Source organism: Rhinolophus sinicus, linkage group LG11, assembly GCF_036562045.2.
Source record: "Rhinolophus sinicus isolate RSC01 linkage group LG11, ASM3656204v1, whole genome shotgun sequence".
In the NCBI taxonomy this organism is placed as follows: Eukaryota; Metazoa; Chordata; class Mammalia; order Chiroptera; family Rhinolophidae; genus Rhinolophus; species Rhinolophus sinicus.
This window is the reverse complement of record NC_133760.1, coordinates 54,741,551-54,764,167: the sequence shown is the minus strand read 5'-3', so window position 1 is coordinate 54,764,167 and position 22,617 is coordinate 54,741,551. Positions and strand designations below refer to the sequence as shown.

The 22,617-nt window shown below is 44.6% G+C and overlaps 1 protein-coding gene across 5 annotated transcripts in view; it reads left to right on the top strand.

The window, feature by feature from the left end:
- The first annotated feature begins 5,799 nt into the window (after window positions 1-5,799).
- The window catches only part of CUL1 (cullin 1), a 77,477-nt gene continuing 60,659 nt past the window's right edge, over window positions 5,800-22,617 (top strand). Inside the window, exon 1 of one of the 5 annotated variants that reach the window (XM_074315217.1) lies at window positions 5,800-5,965. The gene's annotated coding sequence lies outside the window, so the exon portion shown is untranslated. The other 4 variants (XM_019739403.2, XM_019739402.2, XM_074315216.1 and 1 more) reach the window with 4 other exon arrangements.

Genomic DNA, 22,617 nt, shown 5'->3' with positions numbered 1-22,617 from the left:
GGGTAGAGAAGAGGCTGAAGAAACTTCATAGAGAAGATGAATTGGATCAGGGAGCCGGTAAATGAATCTGATTTCTTCAAGGAAAGAGGACATTCCCAAACTACCAGGAATCCCTAAATTTCTAGGGAGATCCACCTGCTTGTCAAGTGTGGCTGCCCCATAAAACCCAGGAAGGGAAAATGGGAAAGAAGACAGAGGTTGTGCCGTGAAGATTACTATTGAATGTCTTCTTATGAATGTGAATTCATTGAAAGTTTTCCATAGGAGAGCAATACAATAATGACAGTAATATACAAAATGCTTCCTATGTGTCAAGTATCCAACACCATGAAATGTTCTAACTTCTTTCTTAAAACCATCCTGTAAAGTGTGCACTATTCCCAGTTCACAGGTGAAGAAATTGAGGCATAGACCAATGAAATAACTCTTGCAAGGTCAAGCAGCTAGTAACTGGTGGAGCCAAAATTTAAACTTAGGTCTTCTGGCCCCCATGCTGTCACGCTTCTTGAGGAAGTCATTACTGCGTGTTAGAAAGGTAACTCCATGGCTGTCTGAGGATGAATTAATTCCAGGAGAGACTAGAGGCAGGGAGACTAGCTCGGAGGCCATTGAACAGTCCAAATGAAAACTAATCCAGGTCTAAATTTGGTAGGATTTAATGGACAAATGAACATGGATGTGAAAAAGACGGCACAATCAAAAATACCTGAGGTGTCTAACTTGAATGACTGGCTGGATGGTGAATACCAGAGACAGAAAACAAAGAAAAAGATATAGGATGACTCAGGGGATCAAGAAAGAATAGTACGCTTTGTTTGAGGCCAAATGATTCAAAATCTGAAGGACATTCATGGAGAGGGGTCTGCAAACAGGTAGAAAAATCAGACCTGTGGATATGCCAGGAGAGGTTCCAGCTACCCATGACCTTAAACTGGAATAAGCGGGGTGGAAAATAATCTTTTTATTCATCTTTCTTAAATGTATGTAGAGCTCACATGTATTTCGATGTTTACTATTAGAAGTGGGTCTTTACTTAGAAGTTGGTGCTGTTTTTGTGACCAGAAATATGCTGTAAGAATTTAACTCTTGTTAATCAGCCTATGGTAAAATCAGTTTCACTATACCGGGTTGGGGTTTCGCTTAAAGTTGCAGTTTCCAAGAACCGATCAACGACGATGTTGAGTGAGGACTTCCTGTATAAGAAACCAGAGGGAGACAAGTGTGGATGGATCTGTGAAAGCCAAAGTGTAGAGGGTGTTTTAGGAATGAAATGCTTGACATTCTTTTGTTAGGAAATGGGGAATTAGAAGGTCTTCGTGCAGGAAAGTAGCATGGCTGAGTTTCATGGTACAAATAATCCCAACTAATGTATGAGTTGGGTTCCAACTGTCCCTTCAGTATTCAATGTGCCAGGCACTATGCTAAATACCCCAGATATAGTAATAAAAGACACAGTCTCTGAATTCAAGGAGCTCACAATCTGTCAGGGAAAACCGTAATGCCATATTGATAAACTTTAGTAAAAGTAAGTATGTGGGATACCTAATCCACATATGAGCATCAGGCTGGGTTGATTTGTGGAAGGTCACAGAAAGCTTCGCGGGAAAAGGGATTTTAGGACTCTTTTCTAGAACTCTGAATAATTATCTCATACAGACCAGGTAGAATTATTTGAAAGTCAGTTGCAATTCCATATGGACCAACCTAATAGAACGTTACAATGGTGTTCAGATCGCCCAGGGCAGACCTCAAAAGCTTAATTAATTCATGACTCTCAGAACAGTGTTTTCTGTCTTATAGGTCCCCAAAGCAAGAGGCTTACGACTTCTCAATATGCAAAATCTGAAACTGGACAGATTAGATTTTTAAATCGTTCCATCTTCTTCCCTCATTCCCTTCCTTTGCTAACTGCTCTGCTCCTTAGATCCTCTGACCCAAGCAAGGCCTGTGCCTGCCCTGAGGTCCTCAGGGTTCTCCCCAAACTTGATTTACCCCAAACTCCCCATTCTTTAAGAGCTGATTTGTGTTAGAAAGCAGGCAACCTGACTGAACTAGTTAATGCTGATGTGTGAATGACACTTAAACCCTGTTTACCCTCCCAGAGCTATTTGGGTCTTCAAGAGAGAATACAGGGAATCTGGTTAATTTCAAGCGGTAAAAACAAGGCCTTTATGTGTTTGTTTGTATAGGCCATTTATAAATCAAGAGTTCAGAAGGTGGGGCTACCCATCCTCTGTTCCCCATTGATACATATTTAGTTTGTGACTTTGGTAAGTAAATTTCTGCTTCCTATTTTATATCTAGTTACATTTAAAATCATTAAAATATTGTTTATTTGGCATTTGATGGACCAAAATGAGCTTTGAAAGTTTTTTCTAACGAATTAAAGTAGAGGATTTAAAAACCTGCTCCTTCAAAAAGAATTTATGACTCATTGTCCTAAGTGGAAGAAATCATGGTATTATTTCATCTCTTGCCTGCATCTTTTGAATACTAAGCTGTGAATGACTGTGTAGTTATAGCATATATGTAGTTGTTTTTTCTAAGAGAAACTAGTTTTGCAAAAAAAATCCCACATAATATATATTGCATGATTTGCATTAAAAAAAATTTAATGGAAAAATCTGTTTACTTGGATCCTCTTCCTTAACATTCACTATTTCTAAACAAATAAGTCTTATTGTAATATGTCATAATTCCAACACTGTAAGTTTTAAGGCCATAACATTTAAAACATTAACAGAAGGAGTGGTTCATTAAATCAGTGGTTCCCAAACTCAGGTCACCAGACTGACCTTGGGTAATTATATCATCATCATCATCATCATCTTCATAGACAATGTTTATTAAGTATTTAATTTACAACAACCTCATATGAGATACTATTATCATCCCCATTTTATAGATGAAGAAACTGAGGCACTGAGACATTAACTTGCTCAAAGTTACCCAGGTAATAAGTAGTAAAACCAGGATATAAACTCTGGCAGTTTCAGGTTTCCTCCCCACCCCTTCCCACCCAATTTTGACTCAGTACATCTGGAATGGGCCTTGGAATCAGAATTCAAGTCCCCACGTGATTCTGAAGCAAAGACAGGCTTGGGAACTATCTCATCAAATGAATTTACTTTGCACTGGATAGCTAGTTCCTTACTCATGTCTTAGAAATAACAGCTCATATGGCTAGTCAAGTGACGCAGTACCCTTTCACTTCATTAGTAAACACATATGTTTGGACACTCTTCAGTGTTCTTCAGGCACAATGCCGAGGGGGCTGGTGTACTTTAGGAAATAGTGCCTGGCCCAAGGCACGGATCGGCAGAAGGCAACTTCAGGAGGCACATAGGAGGCACATAGGAGAAGCTGGTACTCAGGGAGAGATCACAAAACCTGGGTAGAAGGTGCAAAGTGGGCTTCCTAGGAGGGGTCATGAGCTGGATTTGGAAAAAGGAGCATGATTTGCAGATGCAGGAAAGGAGGAGGGATCTATTTCTGTTAGGGGAACCAATGTCAGCAAGCACTCATAAGTGGCAATCCAAGGCAGGTATTTGAAGGCCAAACGTAGGCCCAACAGACCTGGATGAAGTTGAGCGATCCTTTTGGAAAGTGGCTGGAAATAAATTGGGGAAAGTAAGTTAGGACAAGATTATTATGGTAGTGCCAAGTCAGAGTTTGGACTGAACCCTGTAAACAACGGGGAGCCACTGAAAAGCTTGAAAGGACAAAGATACAACGATGAAGGTCATTGGAAAGAACCATCTGCAGTCAGTCACTGCACGGGCGGCTGGAAGGGCAGAGATCAGAACCAGGAAAACTACTTAGAAGGTTAAAGAAACAATATAGGTGTGGGGAAATATCATAGTACAGGAGTGGATATATGCCAATTTGGGCGTCAGGTAATGTCACTGACCAAGCTGAGTGATGTGGAGCACATTGTCTAGCATCTCCGAGTCTTAGGTTTTTCTCACTGGAAAATGGGTGTGATGATGATGATGTCTGCCACACAGGCTGAGCCAAAATAAAAGACTTCTCTATGATGGGGACTAGCTCTGGGATGCAAGGTCAGTGGGGCAGGATTTTGAGCCTTCAGGCCCTTATGACTTAGAAAATGTTAGTGTTATCAATAGCAGTAGGGGTCAGTGGACTGCCACTTAATGGTAGGTGAGGAAAGAAAGGGAACTAACAGTGAGTTTTCAGAAATTATGCTGGAATTATAACGGAATTACTCTTCACTTAGGAGGTAGATCTTTTTATCCCTATTTAACAGTTACTAGAGCAAAAGATAGTAGTTTGAGTCTGAATATAAAACAAAGTCTGCCTAAATCTAAAACTTGGCTTTTTGAACTTCATCATATCATTTGGGACTTGTAAAGTTCTATTTTTTTATTGCACTGGTTTTGGCTAAATATTCTAATCTGAGACTATTTTGCATTTTGATTCTGACATCTGTCAAATTAATGATCCTTTCTAACTGTGGTCACCTGAAAAAGGGACATCAGTTTTGCTATGATGGGAGAGAAAGATGGAGGGAAGATGTTTTGCAGCGGAAAGTAGATGCCCTGAATCCATTAGGTACGAGGCAAGAGTATCCGCCCGGAGCGGAAGTCGTGTAGACGCATCCTGGCTGTGAAGCGTGTAAAAGTCAGTGGAACAGTCTAACTGCTAAGAATGACGATGTAGATGGATGGAGAGGAGAGGGTGTAAGGAAGTTAAGGAGAGAAGTGGAGGGATAGGTGGACTAAATGCTGCCATTAAGCAAAAATAGAAGGTGGAGGAAACAGTAAAGGGAAAGCTGAGCCACTCAACTAGTGTATTAACTGTAGGAAGTCACAGACAGGGAGACCATATTGAATGATGAGAGTGGAGAAGACAGGCTAGGGAAGATGGAGATGTTGTTGTCTGAGGAAAGCACAGGTTCCAATAGGCGAAGAAATGAGGATATAAAAAAAGCCGTATATGTTCTGTGGAAAGCACTGTCCACAGGAACCAGTCTTCCATTTTTACCTTCAATGTGCCCATTAACAAAGTTGTTTACACACATCTAAATTTTCTTTTGACTAAGTTGTATAGAAGTATAGGACATAAACCAAGAATTGTAAACCCTTGCACAGACTGAGGTTACGTACTTTGGTGACAAGTGCAGACAAACGCAACACTTAAGATATTTAACAGATGTTGACAATAGGCCACATTTCAATAGGAGGAACCACACATACTGGTGGGACATGTCTCCTAAGAGAAGCCCATGTGACTCAGGAAACTGGACTCTGGGGCTGGCCCTCTGCTCAGGGCCTAGGATTTCTTTCTACCCCAAGGTGTACCAGAATATCTGGACTGTTTTAGTTTAGAGCAAAACTAAACCAGAGGAAGTTCCATTCACCGTGTCTTTTGCCCAGATAGGATCATTTGAAATCCTTCCTTGCTTGTTCGTGCAATTAGCCAGCTCTCTGGCTTGTTGTGAACCATGGTATTAAAGCAGGAGCCCCCTCCAGGCCCAGGCTTTCTCTGTCAAAATCTGTAGTTAGAGTATTCCAAGTCCCCAACGGTGACAGTTCCATTTCCAATGAATGCAATTAACTACTTCAGACTACACGTGGAAAAGACACCGTGTTTTAGTCACACCTCATGCCATCCTTTCATGTAAATGCTGAAATTCTATCCTTGATTTGTCTTTACAAAGAGTAAATGGTAAAGTGATGATTCTTTGTCAACATTTGCCCCCCCACCCCCCAAAGAGTTGGTTCAAGTTTGAAGCGGGAAGCGTCGTATAGTTTTATCTTAGAACCGGATCTAAGGAGCGAGGATGAGGCTCAGAACAGCTCAGGCTTCCAGGTGCTGACGGCTAAGGCCTCAGGTGAACAGGGGCTGCAGAGCGGACCGCACGCTTCTCCGCCGTCTGCGCCTGCTTCTCGGAGCCACTTGCCCATCTCCGCCGGTGCCATCAGCCAGCCGGGGACATTCTTTGGTAATAGTCCCGGTCCGGGGAGGCACGTTGATTGGGTGTAGTTGCAGCCGTGTTCCAAGTCGGTTCCGGGTGTGTGTGTGCGCGCAGGAGGCGGTGGAGGACCCTCTCCTTCGGGCTGTGCTGGGCCACTTTCTGCTGAGGTCGGTGCCCCGAACCTAAAGCGGGGACCCCTCCTCGCTGGGTCGGAAGTGGCGGGAAGCCGGTCGTTAAGAGGCGGCCCACGGTGGAGGGAGGCTGTAAAACCTGGAGGAGGACGCGGTCCGCCCGGCCCGGGACGGCGCGGGGTTCCGGGCGAGGGGCCCCGGCTTCCAGGTAGAAATCCTCCAGGCGAGCGGAGCCTCGGGCGGCGCGGGACGGGGGAGCCCGGGGCAGTGGCCGCGGCGGGCGGGAGGTTTCCGGGCCCCTCCCGCGCTCGGGCTGGTGGGGAGATGGCGGCGACGGTTTCCCGGCTCCCCCGCCCCGGACGCCGATGGCGGCGCGTTCCGGCCCTCCCCCCCAGCCTCTCCCCCGCGGGAGCCGGAGCCGGTGAGGCCGGGAGGGCGGGGAGCCGGGGAGGAAAGGCGAGAGGGCGGAGGTTGCGCGGTGCAGGCGGCGGCGGCGGCGGGAGGAGGGCCGCGGGCGGGCAGGGGAGGAGGCGGAGGCGGGAGCCGTGTCGCACGCAGCTCCAGGCGGGGCGGCCCCGGCGGCTGAGGGACGCGGCCAGACCTTGGCGGGACGGGGATTTAACCGGGGCCCAGGCCCAGCGACCGGGTGGAGACGTCGCCGGAGCCATTACGGCAGCAGGGACATGCGGGTGAGTGTCGCGGCGCCGGGGCCGAGGAGCGGGGCGGCGCAGGCCCGGCGCGGAGCCGCGGTGTCGCAGTGACTGGGGCCGCGGCGGCCGAGCCCAGGCGCCGGGCGAGGCCTGAGTCGCCGAGCGGCGGCTGGGCGGAATGGCGGCCGGGCAGGGGGACGGGTGGGCGGAGGACGCCGGGGCGGGAGCCGGGCGAGCGGGGCCGGCCCTGAGTCACGGCGGCCGGCTCGGGCCTGGCCGGGCCGCGGCCCCGGACGCGGGCTCGGGGCGGCCAGGCCTGGACTACGCACTGGGAAAAAGCCCGATTCATCGCGCCGGAGGCGGCGGCCTTGTGGCGCCGGCCTCTTTCCCAGCCGCGACCGGGCTGGAGCTGCAGAGCTGGGCCGGCGGGCGGCGCTGGGCAGTTCGGCCATGCGCGCCTCGCCTCCCCTCGTGCGGCGACCCCCACGGGGCCTCGTGCCCTTTCCCCCCGGGATCGCTGCTCCCCCGAGCGTCGCGTTTCCCCCGACTCGTGCTCGCCAATAAGGAGGGGGCTCGCGCGCCGGGGGAGCCGCGGAGCCGGCCTCTCTGCTTTCCGGTTCCCTGCCCGCGGCTCTCGGTTCCCCGCCTGCATTGTTGCGACTGTGCAGGTCACTATTATTGGGTAACAGTCGCCCTTTTGCTCCGTTCCCTCGGGGGAACGGGCCGGGGAGGCGCGCAGGGATGCGAGTGCAGCCGCGGGACCGGACAGAGCCCCCCCGGCGGGAGCGCGTCGGGCCGGGCGCGCGCCGCGGCTTCTGCGCGCCCCCGAACCTGCGCCCGGCGGGAGCGCGCGCTGACCCAGCAGGTAACCCGCGCGCGGCCCCGGGGCGCTCTCTGCCACCTGGGGAGCGCTGTGCACTGGAGGCACGGTGATGGTCAAGAGAAAGGCACATGCTTTATGAGCGTTCCTGGAGACGAATTTCCAAAGTTAAGGGTTTTCTCTCTAGCGATTCCTGTGCCAAAAATAGGATTCTGTTTTCCGATTGGATGGCCGCTGTTGCTTTTAGTTCGTAATTGGGGTTAGTGGTTAGTGTGCAAATACGGAATTGCAGTTAACTTAGGTATTTATTTGCTCTGTGTAATGGGTCTTCCCCGGGTGACATTAAAACAGTCCAAGTTAGAAGTCGAGTAAATGGTCACGCTGTTTTTAAAAGGCACTTATTGGGTGACAGAGGGGAACTAAAGTCTCTTTTACTTTAAGCCCTGAGCTTCTAGGACCTAAACATATCTTTACACTCAGCAGATGGGTGTGCAATCTTAAGTGTAACACTCCCTTTTGTGGCCACCCTGTCCATCTGACTTTCTGAAACCCTGGAGAGTTTGTGTGTTGTGTAGCGAAGGAGAATGATTAAAAAGCAAGAGCAATCATTGTGTTTAGAAAAAAATAGGATATGAGATTTTTTTTGTTTGTTAAAAAAGGTTCTTGGATATTAGAAAAAAATTTACTTGAAAGTTCTGTTTTTGCTTTCTATGGTAATCGGACATCATTGCATCACATTTCACATTCCGAAGCTGCAAACACAGGACTGGCTCCCTTTAATTCTATTATGACCATGTTTGGAGGTTTCAGGAGCATGTTCATTAAGCTTAAGAAGGTTGGCTGAATTATTCTCTAAAAATGCTTAAACTTTTTTTTCTCATTGGTGTCATCTTTTAAAAACTATTTTGCCAAAGGAGAAAAAAACAACAACCTTTAACTATACTAGAACTTTTAACTAATGTATGAAATCCACCCTCCTTGTGTAAGACCCACAAGCTCAGGTCCTTGGCAAGCATGCCCCTCCTCTCCTAATGTACCATCAGATAAAGGATCAAGAGGACCAAGGGACAAATGAATGCCTGAGCTGATTCTGCAATTTCCTTAGCCATTACAGCTTCTTGGACGCCTCTGCCTCTTACTGAATGTTATCTTTTGTCTTAATTGTCTGCAAAGCCTCATTTCCCATGCATTTCAGACTATGAGTTCCTCGAAGGGAGGGGATCGTCCTTAGTTATTTTTGCGTCCCCAAAGTAGCATAGGACTTGGTCATGGGTAACTCAGTTGTTTTTTGAATGAGTAAATCTTCTGAACAAATTCCGACCTAATGTTTGACCATTTCTGATTTTGGCTGCAGAGAATAGTCCCCGCACTTACACTGGTTAATAAAGAATGCAAGCTTTAAAGAATAAGAAAAACAAAAAAGAAGGCAAAGCTTTATTATAATCCTTATTACAGTGTTCCAGTGTCCAATAGAGGGCCCTAACAGAAAAATGCTCAGGTTTTCTTGAGCTGTTGCAATCCAGGGAAGTGGCAAGAAAACAGGTTTTAACACTTTAATTTGCTAACCCCCAGCTGCTTTTAAGGTATAGATTTTGTTTTGTTTTTTTAAGAAAAAGATGGAGCTCTTTTCCCCGTTAAATATTGCACCCTTGTCTTTAAAATGAAATGGCTTGGTGGTTGAGGCTCTTGCCTGTTCGTAGACATGAGGCAAGCCCAGTGGTGGTGCTGGTCTGCTGTGACAGCTCTTATGGGGGGACCATTCTTGGGTCCTGAGGACTTGTATCAGAAATTGACTCCCAGTTTACCCAGCGGGCATAGTGTGCCTTTCTTTCAGCATGGGAAGTTAAAATGAATATGCTTTAAATTGAGTTACTTGCCATTCTTCAAATTAAAAATTAGGACCCCAGACACTTAGGTATGTGTTTGTATTCTCGGCTGTTTCAGCCCTCCATAGTCCCAAAGCCATGGGCTTCCTACCCTCAGCAATTGAGTCAGTCTGGAATAAAATGTCTTTTGGGGACGAATTTTGAACTTGTTTTTTAGACATGTTTGGAGAAAAGAGTGTACCATTTTTAAGGACCAATTCGAAGTTTACCTGGTGTTTTTCTTTTTTTTTTTAATCTGGGAGTTTCTCAGTAAGGTGTGCCCTTTTGTTTGCTTTTCAAAACTGAGGAATGAATATTATATGAAAAATAAATCAGATTTAAATAAAACCTTAAGTTTATTCTATTACTAAGGGCTTCAAGCTCCCTGTTTATAACGTATACATTTAATAATGCACAGCATAAACAACATTATTATAACATTTAATAACTTGTAAAGTTTTTATTCACACAGATATTTTCTGCCTTCTAAAAAAAGCTGTGTTTTATTTTTGCTTAGCCATAGAACATTTTGCTTGGGGAAGAAGACAGGATCTAGTGTGAGCTTAATTTTGCTGGCCGTCCATTTCCTCATTTGTAAAAAGAAGAGATGATTTTTAATTGACAATGTTTGAGATTTCCTTAGGCCTCAAAGCCTGTGGATTCCATGGGGATGTCACAGCTTTTAACATTAACAGCATTTGGGAAAACTGTCCTGTAAAGCATAGTCTTACTCACGTTTGAAAAGCAGAGTTGTGAAGCCTAAGTTAGAAAGTCATTTAAATTTTTCCCCTTGGAGAAACTTGGACCAAGTAGGCAGAGTCCCCTCCCAGGCTTCCCACTCCCCGCTTCCGCGTCATTGCAGCACCAGTTCCCCAAATTTCCCATGCTGCTCTTTCCTCCCCTTTTACTCATGCTTCCCCTTGGTCTGGAGTGCCATGTCCCTTCCTGGCACCCAACAGGCTCCTGCTCCTTTAAAAAGGCAAGGCTCAGCTCAGGCCCTGAGAGCACCCCCATCCCAGCCCAGGCTAGGAGACTTCCCTGGGATCCCATGAACCCCTTAATCTTTTGACTGGCCTTGGTGGTTTCTCCCACTAGACAGACGTCCTTTAGGGCAGGGACCGTGGGGTGTGTGTCTGTCCCCCATGTCTTAACACGTGGCCCACACCAACATTCATTTAATTCCCACTTTGTTCATGAACGTCCTCCCGCTTAAAATCTTCACCAAACCCCATCAAGTGTAGGCACTATTGTTTAGGTCACCTTACAGCAGGTAGGGTAAGAAACAGGCTTTGAGTGGGTGAGGTGAGGCCGAGTAGGTGATCAAGCCTGAGTTACAAGACAGGGGCTTCAGAGCTCCAGCTTTTAACCAGACACCCCTACGTGTGGGATTTCTGTGGTGGAAGGTGGAAGAGGAGAAAAGACCAAAATGAAAATGCTCTAATGTTCTAAGGATTGATACCTGATAATTGATCATTACGACAGAATTCGTTATGCAGAATTTGGAGGAGTACCAGGAATGAGCTTATACTAATTGGTCTTTTAGTATCTGGGGGACATTGAAGGAGAGTAATTGGCCACTGATGGGATAGAAATGAACAGTTCTGGAATTTGGGGAATATTAAGTTTGGAGGGAAATTTGTAGAACCACTTTTACGTCCGTCAGACCTAACGTGCACCAATTTTTAAAAAGTCCTGTCTTCGAAAATGCTTTTGGAAAGCAGATCGTATGAAATGTGTGCAGCCATTTAAAATGTGTGTGCATAAAGTATGTATGCACTGGTGAAAACATTTAAAGCAGTCAAAATAGTCGTACTTTCAGGGTGACGAACTTTGTGGTGTTAAAATACTTTTCCAAAAAACTAAGAACCAAAAGAACCATACAAACGATCTGAGGATGGAGAAAGCCTCTTTAAGCCTAACACCAAAAGTAGGAACTGTGAAAGAAATGATTCATTTGATTACTTTAAAATAATTATACCTCTATATGTTAAAATGCCATAAACCGAATTAAAAGGCAAATGGCAAACTGAGAAAAATATGGTAGCTTACAAGCAAATTTACTTTCTTTATTAAAGATAGCTTATAAAAGAAGGAGCAAGAAACAGGAAAAAATTGTCAGATTCACTAGCAGTACCCCTAGAAATGCAAATCAGTGAGATACTGTTTTTAAAAGTTTTGGCGCACGTTAAAGAAGCCACTTCTGGTAAGGATGTGGAGGAGAAATGAGCCTACTTACATGTTGCTCAAAAGAGTATAATTTAGTATGATTTTTCTGAGAGAAATATGTAACAAGAGCTTATAAAATATGTACGTACTTTGGAATAGCTAATTCATTTCTAAGGATTTAGTCTAAGAAAATTTTTAAAATGACAGGTTAATCTGTCATGGGTACAGTTATTTAATGCCCTCTTATTGAGCATTTGTTTTCAGTTTTTTGCTATTAAAGATGATTATTTCAGCATTGTTTAGATAAATCTTTGCATTTCTCTTTAATACTGTATTTAGATTATTCAGTGCATACTAAATGACAAAAACATGCCATAAAACATGTATAATGTGTAACGATCTTTTGATGTGTGTGAATATATGTATTAAAGAAAGAAAATAAACTAAAATGCTAGCAGTGATTATCTCTGAGCAGTGGAATTATGGGTTATTTTTAGTTTCTTCGTTTTGGGTTTTTTCCTCCACTTTTCTATAGTGCACATGTATTTATAATACAAAGGACTGATTTATTAAGAATGGGAAGATTAGACCAGCAAAGGAGAAACTTGACCGCAGAAAACACAGCCCCCAGAAGTCAGGTATCTAGCCCTCTGGGCATGACACCTGGAAAGGGACCTGCACATAAAGCGGACACCCAAGTGATGTCAGCATGAAACGAAGCAGAAAGATCTTGCTCTCAAGTTGGCCTGCTGCTTCTATTGCCTTTTTTCATGCTATAGTTTGGAAAATTGAAAGGTTACTATCAATTTAAGAATTGTATGTTAAATGACAAATTAGGAATACTGTTGGAATTATGAGAAAGTAGGTACACAGAAATGCATCACAAAATACCAGGAGAAAAGTGCCTTTACTCTGTGGAAATTAGTTCGGTACACACTAACTCAAATAGTGCGCCTGGCTGCATGGAAGGTCAGGACCTGGGAGAAAGGCCAGAGACCCCAGCTCTCTCTGCTGCATGGACCAGGCCTGCTCTGCTCTGAAATCCTGGGTGAGGGGGACAAACCAGCCATGGACCACACGGAACCCCAGGAAGAGAGCGCCCGGCTCTGCTCTTTTCCTCCCCAAGCCCCAGGCTCATCTTTGGGAACTGGGAGACATTTGGTCTGGAGGAGGGTAGAGAAGACAAAGTCCAAGAATGGTTTCTTCTGACTTCTGGCTTACAGATTTAAAAGCCGTACAAGATTTACTTGCTGGTTCATCTTACCTGTAATAATGCCACTATCTGTTCAGCTGAACACGCGTTGGGGACTCTGCAGCTGCTCCCTTCAGCTTGCTGCTTGCAAATGCCGCACTTCGAACAGAAGTCTTTCCTCCGCTTTCCTGGTTGAAGGTAGACTGAGACACGGGTGCTGGAATGTTTTACTAGCCAGGCATCAGAGGGAGACTCCAAATCAAAGCCTCTCCTGTTTGATACGGACCTAAAAGACAGAAGGGAAGGCCTGGGGACGCTGAAGACACACACTCCTTACGCTGTTTTGGTCACTGTATTTTTATCATTTGGGAGGAAGAAATTTTCCTGACCCTTCAAGGTTCTTGTGGCTGGTCTAATAATTAAATCAACATGGGAGCGATCAATGAGAAAATAACCAAATTTAATTACATTCATGCATATGGGAACTTCACATAGACGAGAAAGTCAGAGACCCCAATAAGTGAGGGGTTCAGAAACAATGTGAAAATGAGGTGTGTATGGCTTCTGAGCGAAGGAAGAGGGAAGGCGCCCTGGGCTTCAGAGGGAGGCAAGTCATTCACAGGGTGGTGAGAGCAGATGTTTGGTAATTAGAAGTTTGCCCTGTGCTATTGACAGGTCATAAAAAATTATTTCTGGCAATAACTCTTATTACGGGCAAGGCCCCAAACTTAAATTGTTTAAGGGAGAGGTGGAAGTTTCTCGTGAACCCACAGCGCCTCCATTCCCTCCAGCTCAAAGTAATCTGCATGCCAAAGTGACGCGCCTTCGGGGGCTGGTCTGCACCTCTTCTGTAAGGAAAGGAGCTCAGCTTTGCCACTCCGTGTTACTGCATTTTCTGTATTTTTATTTGTTTAGAGCAATATTTGCCCGTCTATGTTCTGTGACAAGATAGGCATGGGAGTGGGAGGGGAAATCTGTGAAGAAATAAACTTGGGAAATGCTAGGTTGCGTTTTGAGGGGTCTTGAATATGATAGTGTACATATAAACCTCCCTGCTCTTCCGGGGAGATGTATATCTTACAGGGTATATACCTGTATGTACATGTTACCCTCAGCTTCATAATAAGTAGACTTTGAGGGGAGAAAACCGTACTCCCATGATAAAGAATGGGTTTTGTTTCGTAGAACACATACTGATTTTAGAATCACAGAGTGTGAAACATTGCGTGACCTGCGTGGAGATGTAGGTAGTAATGGATGTGTTCATTTTCTCACCCATCTTTGGTGGGGCTGATTAGCACCCTGAAATACTAGTGTTCTTGGGGGAGTGTGGGGTCCTAATGAGCACGGAGTTCCAGGTGTAGTTGTCTAGAAAACAAATGCTTCGCTTTATTCCTTGTTTAAATCTAAAGTCCATGCTGTTATAGGAAGTATCTGAAAAGATTGAAAGCACATGGATCCACGTTAATCCGTGCGTAAGGAGGGGCAGTGACAATTAAATCAAAGCGTGCGTCATTCGCATTTTCCTGGCGGTGTCGTGTCAGTGTGCTTTTCAAACCTGGAAAATACCGGTTTGTAACAGTAACTACAAAGATACTATTTCAAATACTTTTTTCTTTAAAAGTCTAAACTGCCTGAGTTTGAAAAGCCTTTCAGTCTATTGAAACTCACACTTTCCTTCTCCTCTGGAAGGTTCTTTTAGATTCTTTCCTGATACATTTTTGCTCCTGCATTTCTAGCTCAGTGGTTTCCAGAGTGTGAACACTGTTCACATGATACGTGAGGTCAAATTAGTTTGGCAAATGGAACCAGGTCTGTTTTCTAGAGCATTTTTGGCCTCTTAAGGAGGAGGGGGTATAACATGCAGCGTTTTCCAGACTTCTGGGCCAGGTTACCCTTCTCTTTTCTCGAATGATCTCTTGGCATTAGCTTCTGTGGAGAATACCGTGCTCTTCTAGTTCTATCATTTCTTCTCTTCATGGGCATTCAGGAGGTGTCTCTTTGACTTGATTCTCTGCTCTGGTTTGTTTTGTTGTGGGGTTTTCGGTTTTATTTTGGCTAGAGCAGTTCTGTGTTAACGCTTCATTCCGGGGCTCTGAGCCCCATTCAGTCCGTCTAACTGCCCCTGGGCTCGTCCGCGTGGCCAGCCTGCCCCCAACATCTCAGGGGCGCCCGAAACCACATCCGCCTTCTCTGTTTCTAGCGTTCTGTCTCCTGTCCGCACTCAGCTGTGGATCCTGACAGGTGGGTCCCCAGGTCCAGCAAATATAAACTGCCCCTCTGACTGGAGGTGCACTGGTGGGAACTGGGGGCAAGTGCTGCCCTGGTCCTCGGTTGTCAGGGGGTGTTGCAAAATTTTCAGGCAACATTAATTTATTTCATTTTGACTTAAAAGTAAGTATGCTTGTTTTGTCATTTTCCTCTGAGTGTTTTATTGTTACTTAAGTGCCATGTTAGAAATTCCAAAGCCATCTGGTGGGCTTTGGAGAAGCGTTACTAGGAAGCGTAGCAAATGCTTGCCGAGTACAGCAAGGTGCCCTCCAGTTTCTCCCAACAAAGTACTTTGTGAGGGAGATGCTGTTACTACCCCGTTACAGATAGTTCCAGGCACAGGAGGTGCGGGAGCCAGTGAGTGTGGAGCCCCGACTGAAGTCCCACAAACACCCACATTTCGGTGTTAACTGCTTGGAATAATTGTGTCTCTGTAATGTGGCTCCCTGCTTCCTGACTTGTTTCTACAGTAAGAGCTGCATTTTGTAGGATAACCCCGTACACGCAGAGACGTACTGAAATACAGGACGCAGTGAAGAAACTTACCTCCTATGTTCTGGGAGCTCCTCTTCTTTGTGACTTTTTTGGAAAGTTCCAGTTGCCGTTGGCTAATTCAGTCTCATGGCCCACACATGAATGGATAGCAGTTCTCAATTTGAAAAACGTACATAGTACTGTAGATAATCACGATCAAATCTGGTAACATTTTTTCTTGCCTTAAAGTGAACGAAAATGCTAGGAAATAAAATACATTCAAGCACCAAGCTAGATCATTGAATAAATGTGTTTATAAAATTACTGTGCTGAAAGTGGGATCTGAAATTTGGTCCTTAGCAGGTAAGGCTAGGTTACATGGACAAACTGTCTGTGTAGCTCCTGTTAAATCTCTAGTGGTCCTAGATGTCTGCACATTTTCAAGTTTTCTAAAGCAGTTTATACCAGTGATGCTGGTGTCGCCCCACTTGGTGGAAGTCACGTGGTGATTAAAGCAGGAGGAGGTTGCTGACCGACTTAAATTCACTTATGAATTGAACAATGTTTAAGACTTTGTGGGTTTTTAGGATTTTAAAGGACCCTCTTCTATTACATTAATTAATTGTTCAAGTATCTAGTCTATGAGAATGAAAAGTTTCCCAATACTGACATTCATAGCAGAAAATTCCATACTTAATGACACCTGAAATTTCTCCTAATTACAAAATTGTCTATGTTTGGGGGAATTAGTTGAATTTGCGTGTTTCTGTGGTACATGATGAGACAAACATTGGTCTCCAGGAGAAGGCAGCTTTATTAATTCATTTCCTGTAAGTTTGAGAACCTATGAATTTCAAAGCTCTGCTAGCTTTTAGAAAGTGGGGGGAGGAGGCATAGAGAAAACTAAATGGTGAAGCTTTAAATCCATTTGCTCTTATCCTACCTCAAAATTATGGGTCCTGGTCTTGTTTCTTACTTTTTTTAAGCAATCAGTTTTATGGTTTTTATGAGTTGTTTGAATAATTATATTTCTCTTCAATTGCGTACGTAATGTGAAGGTTGTATTCTCCCCCCATTTTTCTCAGTATTGTTACTATGCTGGCAGAAAATAAAATGATATAATTAACCACGTTCCAGTAGGTTCCTTACTTTGTACTAGTTCTATATGCTGATGGGCTGAGTGGGTTGTTGTGTTTTTAACATTGTTTAAGTACCATCGGAGATTCAGGTATGTGCAGTATTACACATATTTGGAGTAGTAAATTCACCAGTGTTTCCGGAACACCTGCCGTGTGCCACCTGGGCATTCGGCCCCGGCCCTCCAGCCACCGCACAGACCCCACAGGTCAGAGGTGTTGCTTCCATTCAATCTGAAGGTCCCAGAGCCCAGTGTTCTGTTCAGAATCTTTAATTATTGATAGGTTTCCCATTTCTATACTAAAAAGGTATAAATGTAAAATTCATGTATTAAAACATCCATTGTTTAGATAACAATAATTCACAAAATAGCCTAATTTTGAATTAAGGAAAATAATAAGCAAAGACAGTATTTGATGTTTGATACCAGCTTTCTGTCTACTCATGTTTTCAAGATTACAAAATACAAGTATGTTTCGTGAGCAAAATATGAAAATCAAAAGTAAGCCTCTGTTTTAATTTGCTTTTGATTTTTTTAAAAGACTTGATTTTTTTTTTTAAGAGCAGTTGTAGATTCACAGCAAAATTGAGAGGAAGGGACAGAACTTTCCCATAACTCCCTGCCCCCCACATGCACAGCCTCGCCCGTTATCAACAGCCTCACCAGGCGGGTACATTTGTTACAATGGACGAACCTCCAGTGACACATCATAAGCACCCACAGTCCACAGCTGACATTAGGGTTCCCTCTGGGTGTTGTGCAGTCTGGGGGTTTGGACAAATGCATAATGACACGTGTCCATCATTACAGCATCATAGAGTACCTTCACTGCCCTAAACAGCCTCTGTGCTCTGCCTGTGTCTTTGTCCCTCCCCCTGACCCTTGGCGACCACTAGTCTTTACTGTCTCCACAGTTTTGCTTTTTCAAGGATGTCATGTGGTTGGGATTACACAGTCAGTATGTAGCCTTTTTAGATTGGCTTCTTTGACTTGCTGATATGCCTTTAAGGTTCCTCCGTGTCTTTTTATGGCTTGATAATCTTGTTTATTTTTAGTGCTGAGTAATATTCTGTTGTTTGGGTGTGCCACAACTTACTTATCCATTCACCTACCGAAGAACATCTTGTTTGCTTCCAGGTTTTAGCCATTTTGATTAAGCTGCTCTAAACATCGTGTGCAAGTTTCTGTGTGGACATAAGTAAGTTTTCAGTTCATTTGGGTAAATGCCAAGGAGCGTAATTGCTGGGTTGTATGAATGATAAAATATTTTTTATAAAAAGTGTTTAATGAAAATTAAAATTGAAATGGTTTCTAAATGATTGATGGATCATATGATGAGCGTATGTTTAGTTTGTAAGAAACCGCCAAACTGTCTGATAAAGTGGCTGCACCATTTGCGTTCCCTCCAGCAGCGACTGAGAGTTCCTGTGGCTCCACGTCCTCGTCAGCATTTGGTGCTGTTGGCGCTTTGGATTTTAGCCATTCCAGTAGGTGTGTGATGGTATCTCGATGTTTCAGTTTGCATTTCCCTGATGAGATAGGATGTGGAGCATCTTTTCACATGCTTTTAGCCATCTGTAGATCTTTCATGAGGTCTTCGGCCCATATTTTTCATCAAGTGGTTTTCTTCTTACGTTTTAAGACTTCTTTGTATATTTTGTCTAACAATCCTTTATCAGATGTCTTTTGCAACTATTGTCTCCTACTCTGTGGCTTGTCTTCTCATTCTCTTCTTGTGGTTTTTAGCCAGTTGTTTTGGGGGATAGATTCTTGAAAGTGAGATTGTTGGGTCAAAGGGTGAATGCATCTGTAAATTACTGTTTGTGTCGTTGAACGTTCCCACCAGCAATAGTGAAGTGGTTTTGAATTTTTAATCTGCTGTGAAATTCTGGAACCCAGAGGTAAATTTTTGGAGGTTTGAAAGTATGCGTTTGAGAGACAGCGCTTGTCATCCTTAATTCGTTCCTTACCTCTGCCCCGCGAATCCCGTCAGCTCAGTGACCATAATTCCCACTGTGTGTGGTGTGAAGCTCCTGGCATTTCTTTTTCCATTGCTGTGCACCTACGTGGGCCCGTGTCTCAGCTCTGGCAGCTCCCGTCAGTGGCACTGCCTTTCCGCCCAACTCCACAGGCCGTTGGGCCTTCTTGGTCACTGTGGCCTGGGGTGACTTCTTTCAGACCCTCCGAACTCGCACTGCAGTTTTTGTCTGTACCTTTCATACGGTGGCATCGTGAACGCCACCTCACAGCTCTTCCTGGAGCTTCAGCTGAGTCTTTTAAATGACACATGCACGTGTTTTTATGTGTTGCAGGGGAATATGAGCCCCTCTGTTGGTAACGTCTTCAGTAGCAGTTCTTAGTTTCTTTCTGGTAGAACACCAAGCACACTGCTGGCCCTCGTGCTGCGGCCCCTGCATGTGTACACGCTGCGGAGTCGTGGAGAGATGCATTGTGTTCTGTGAATGAACTGAACTTGACCCAGAGGTTTATAGCTAGCATGCTTTAAAGCTGTCTTTTTTTTTAAGTTTATTGAGGTATAATTCACATACCACAAGATTCACTAGTTTTACATGTATAATTTAGTGATTTTTAGTGACGTTAACAGAGTTGTGCAGGCATCACCACAGTCCAGCTTTAGAACACTTCCTTCACCCCCAGAAGCTCCTGTGTGCCTTTGTCGGCCAGACGCTGATCTCCTTCCTGTCTTCTGCAGTTTGCCTATCCTGTAGATTTCATACAAAAACGGAATCATGTAACGTGAGCTTTTGCATCTGGCTTTCACTTAGCGTATTGTTTTTGAGGTTCAGCCGTGCTGTAGCATGTCTCAGTCAGTACTCTGTTTTTTATAAGCATTTTGATTATCCCCTCACCTGTTGATGGACATTTGGGTTGTCCTACTTTTGGGCTATTACAAATAATGTGCTGTGAGCACATGTGTACAGGTCTCTGGGTGGACACGTTTTCTTGTTTGGGGGGTAGATACCTGGTAGTGGAATTGATGGGTGATGTGGTATTTTTATGTTAACTGCACCTCGTCTGCTAATGTCCTGAGTGTTTAATTACTAACTTTGAGTAAAGACATAAACATGCAATTTCAGCAGTTCTGATCCATTTGGGTCTTTGGAATTTGGCTTTGAAATGGTTGGTTGAGAAATAGTAGAACTCATTTCCCATTTGGGCATGTGTTTATGTTGCTTCTCTTACTTTATAGCCATAGATTAAAGGTTTTGAATGACTTTAAGTAGAGAGAGGACTCAGCTAATGTTTCTAGAACGTATCTGTTAGGATATTAATTGGATTTTTTTATACTTGTCATCTGTAATTGCTTGAACTTAATTGTAATTATTCCTTTAGTTTTTATAGAGATGGAATAAAATATTTAAATGTTATAAGTCAGCATAAATTTTGCAAGCCTTGAATTTCAGCGATGAAGTCCTGCATGCTGTCTAAGGGGGTAAATGTCCTTCCTGGGGTGCAGGAGAGCCCCTGGTCATTGAATGCACAAATGGCCTGCATTTGCAGGATCTTTAAGTTAAGGTTCTTCCTTGATTAAAAAAGTGAAATTTAAAAATAATTAACATTCAAGTATGAATTACTGAATATTCAAATAAAATAGAAAGTTTTAAATAGTTTTGAGGGTGTAAGTATAAATGAGTGTCCAGTTCATGAATTTGCTGGCTCTTCCTAGACCTGCTGGTTTGCAGTCATTTGGACTTGTCCTTACACGATCACATCATGAACCTTCGCTTATCTTGTTGCACGGTTTCTTTGGAAGCCATGTCATCACACATGGAAAAGCAAGTCTTGCTTGTGCACTGTTTTAGGAAGTGGAATCAGAGCCTCCACCTTCCTGTGGAAACATCTTGGGGGGCGGGGGCGGGTGATCGCAAGAGCATGGCTTTGGAATCCAGGTGCTGGTCTGAGTCCTTGCCACTCGTTAGCTGAGTATCTTTGGGCAAATGGTGGAACATCTCCGAGCCTGAGTTTCCTCGTTTGTAAGAAGTAGATCGTACAGTGCAGAGGATGTGGTTATGGAAGGGTTCGATGGAAGTATCAGCGCTCCTGTTGGCAGAGTCTAACATGGCAGCCGACAGTCAATATTCCGTCCGTCCTTTTCTTTTTTTTTTTTTAAATTTATTGGGGTGACAATTGTTAGTAAAATTACATAGATTTCAGGTGTACAATTCTGTATTACATCATCTATAAATCCCATTGTGTGTTCACCACCCAGAGTCAGTTCTCCTTCCATCACCATATATTTGATCCCCCATTACCCTCATCTCTCACCCCCACCCCCATTCCGTCCTTTCTTGACACAGTCAACTGACACGGAGCAAGCAGTCCCACCGGGTGTGCTGTCTGGGGGAGGTCGTGGGTGTGCCCGTGGACAAGGTGGCCATGGAGTTCGTTCACAGACAGACTGAAGGACTGTTTGTGATTCAGAAATTAACCTGGGCGGCAGAGTGGAGGATGGATTGTAGGGGGTGGCGAGTCCAGTGACAGTGAGACCCGTGGAGAGATTTTGTCAGTGACCCGGGTGAGACTCCAGCAGTTGGAGTGGATGTAAAGAGAAGTGGGTGGATTGATGAGATGAGAAGGAGGGGAATTGATGGAACGGACTTCCCGTCTGGTCGGACTAGGGAGGAGCCGGAGCTGACTTGTCTTCCCGCCAGGAGGTACGGAAGGAAGAGCAGGCCTGAGGCTGAGCGTGGCCCTGAGGTGAAGGCCCAGTAGACGCTCTGTGGGGGGGGCATGTGGCGTGTGGAGGAAACGTACGTGATTAGAGAAGGTGGCGCCTTTGTTACCTGCAGGACTTTGAGTTGGGCGGCTGAGGCATCTGTGGGCTCAGGTGGGAAGACAGTTCATTTGTACGTGTGAGTTGGTGGCCTCTGAGATCCAGGGAAGGGAGGAGAAGGGGCCGGAGCCGCGGGCGTCTGCTTTACGTTGTCCAGGCAAAGGGGGAGCGCGCCCCAGCCACCTGCTGTGGAGACCATTCGGAACTAGACGTCTGTTATTCAACTCTGGGGCAGACCTTTCTGCAGAGTTGAGCGCTGGAAGCTGTAGCTAGCTAGTGTTACCTAATCTCAGCTGTCTACTTCTAACCCAAGTTGGCTGCATCAGCCTCAGTTCAGGTGTTGCATTCATTTAAAACTTGAATGGAATTTAAGAATTTCTAATACTATTTAGGAATTTCTCAGCTTGGGAGCTTTCCCGTCGAGGTGCTAAATGGCACTGAGTATCCTGTAACCTGCTAAAGCATAGCAGTTTTCCTTTGTATGTATCAGCTCGGCCATAACGCATAGCAGTCTGTTCCCGGTGTGTAAGGTGAGGCCAGCACTGCAGTGGACGCCAGCGGCCCTTTCCCCACCTTCCTGAGAGGGTCTCCAGGACCAGGGGACTCCCTGCCGTGTGTGCTGCTCTCCAGTCCGTCCCTAACCCCAGGCTGGATCCTGAATGCCCCCCACGCCCCTTCTCTTGCTTTTCTTTCTTTTTTTTTTTTACTTCATACGTTGTATAGATTTGCTGAACTTTTTGTTACATTTTTCTTATGGAAAATAGGGACTACAGTGTGTACCTATCACTCAGCTTTTTCTTTCCTGCAATATTTCAAAGAATATCTCAGCCATCATGTCATTTTTACCCACAAGAGTATGTATCTAATAAGTATGGTGTTTTTTGTTCGTTTGTTTGTTTTTTAAACATAAGCACAGTAAAACCACGCTGGCCAGTGCCCTAATCAGATCTGTGTTGTGTGGTGCTTACAGCATCTTCCCATGTTGTCTGGGAGATTGCCAGCCTTCTCTCAGGAGTACTCTCTTTTTAAAAAAAATCAATCTTATGTATAAAAACGGTATCATACTGTATGTATTCCTCTGTCACTTTTTTCACTCAGGACTCTTTCTAAAATTCATCCATGTTGAAGTATGCAGCTGAAGTTGACTCAGTTTGTGTGTGTGGTCTATTGTGTGACT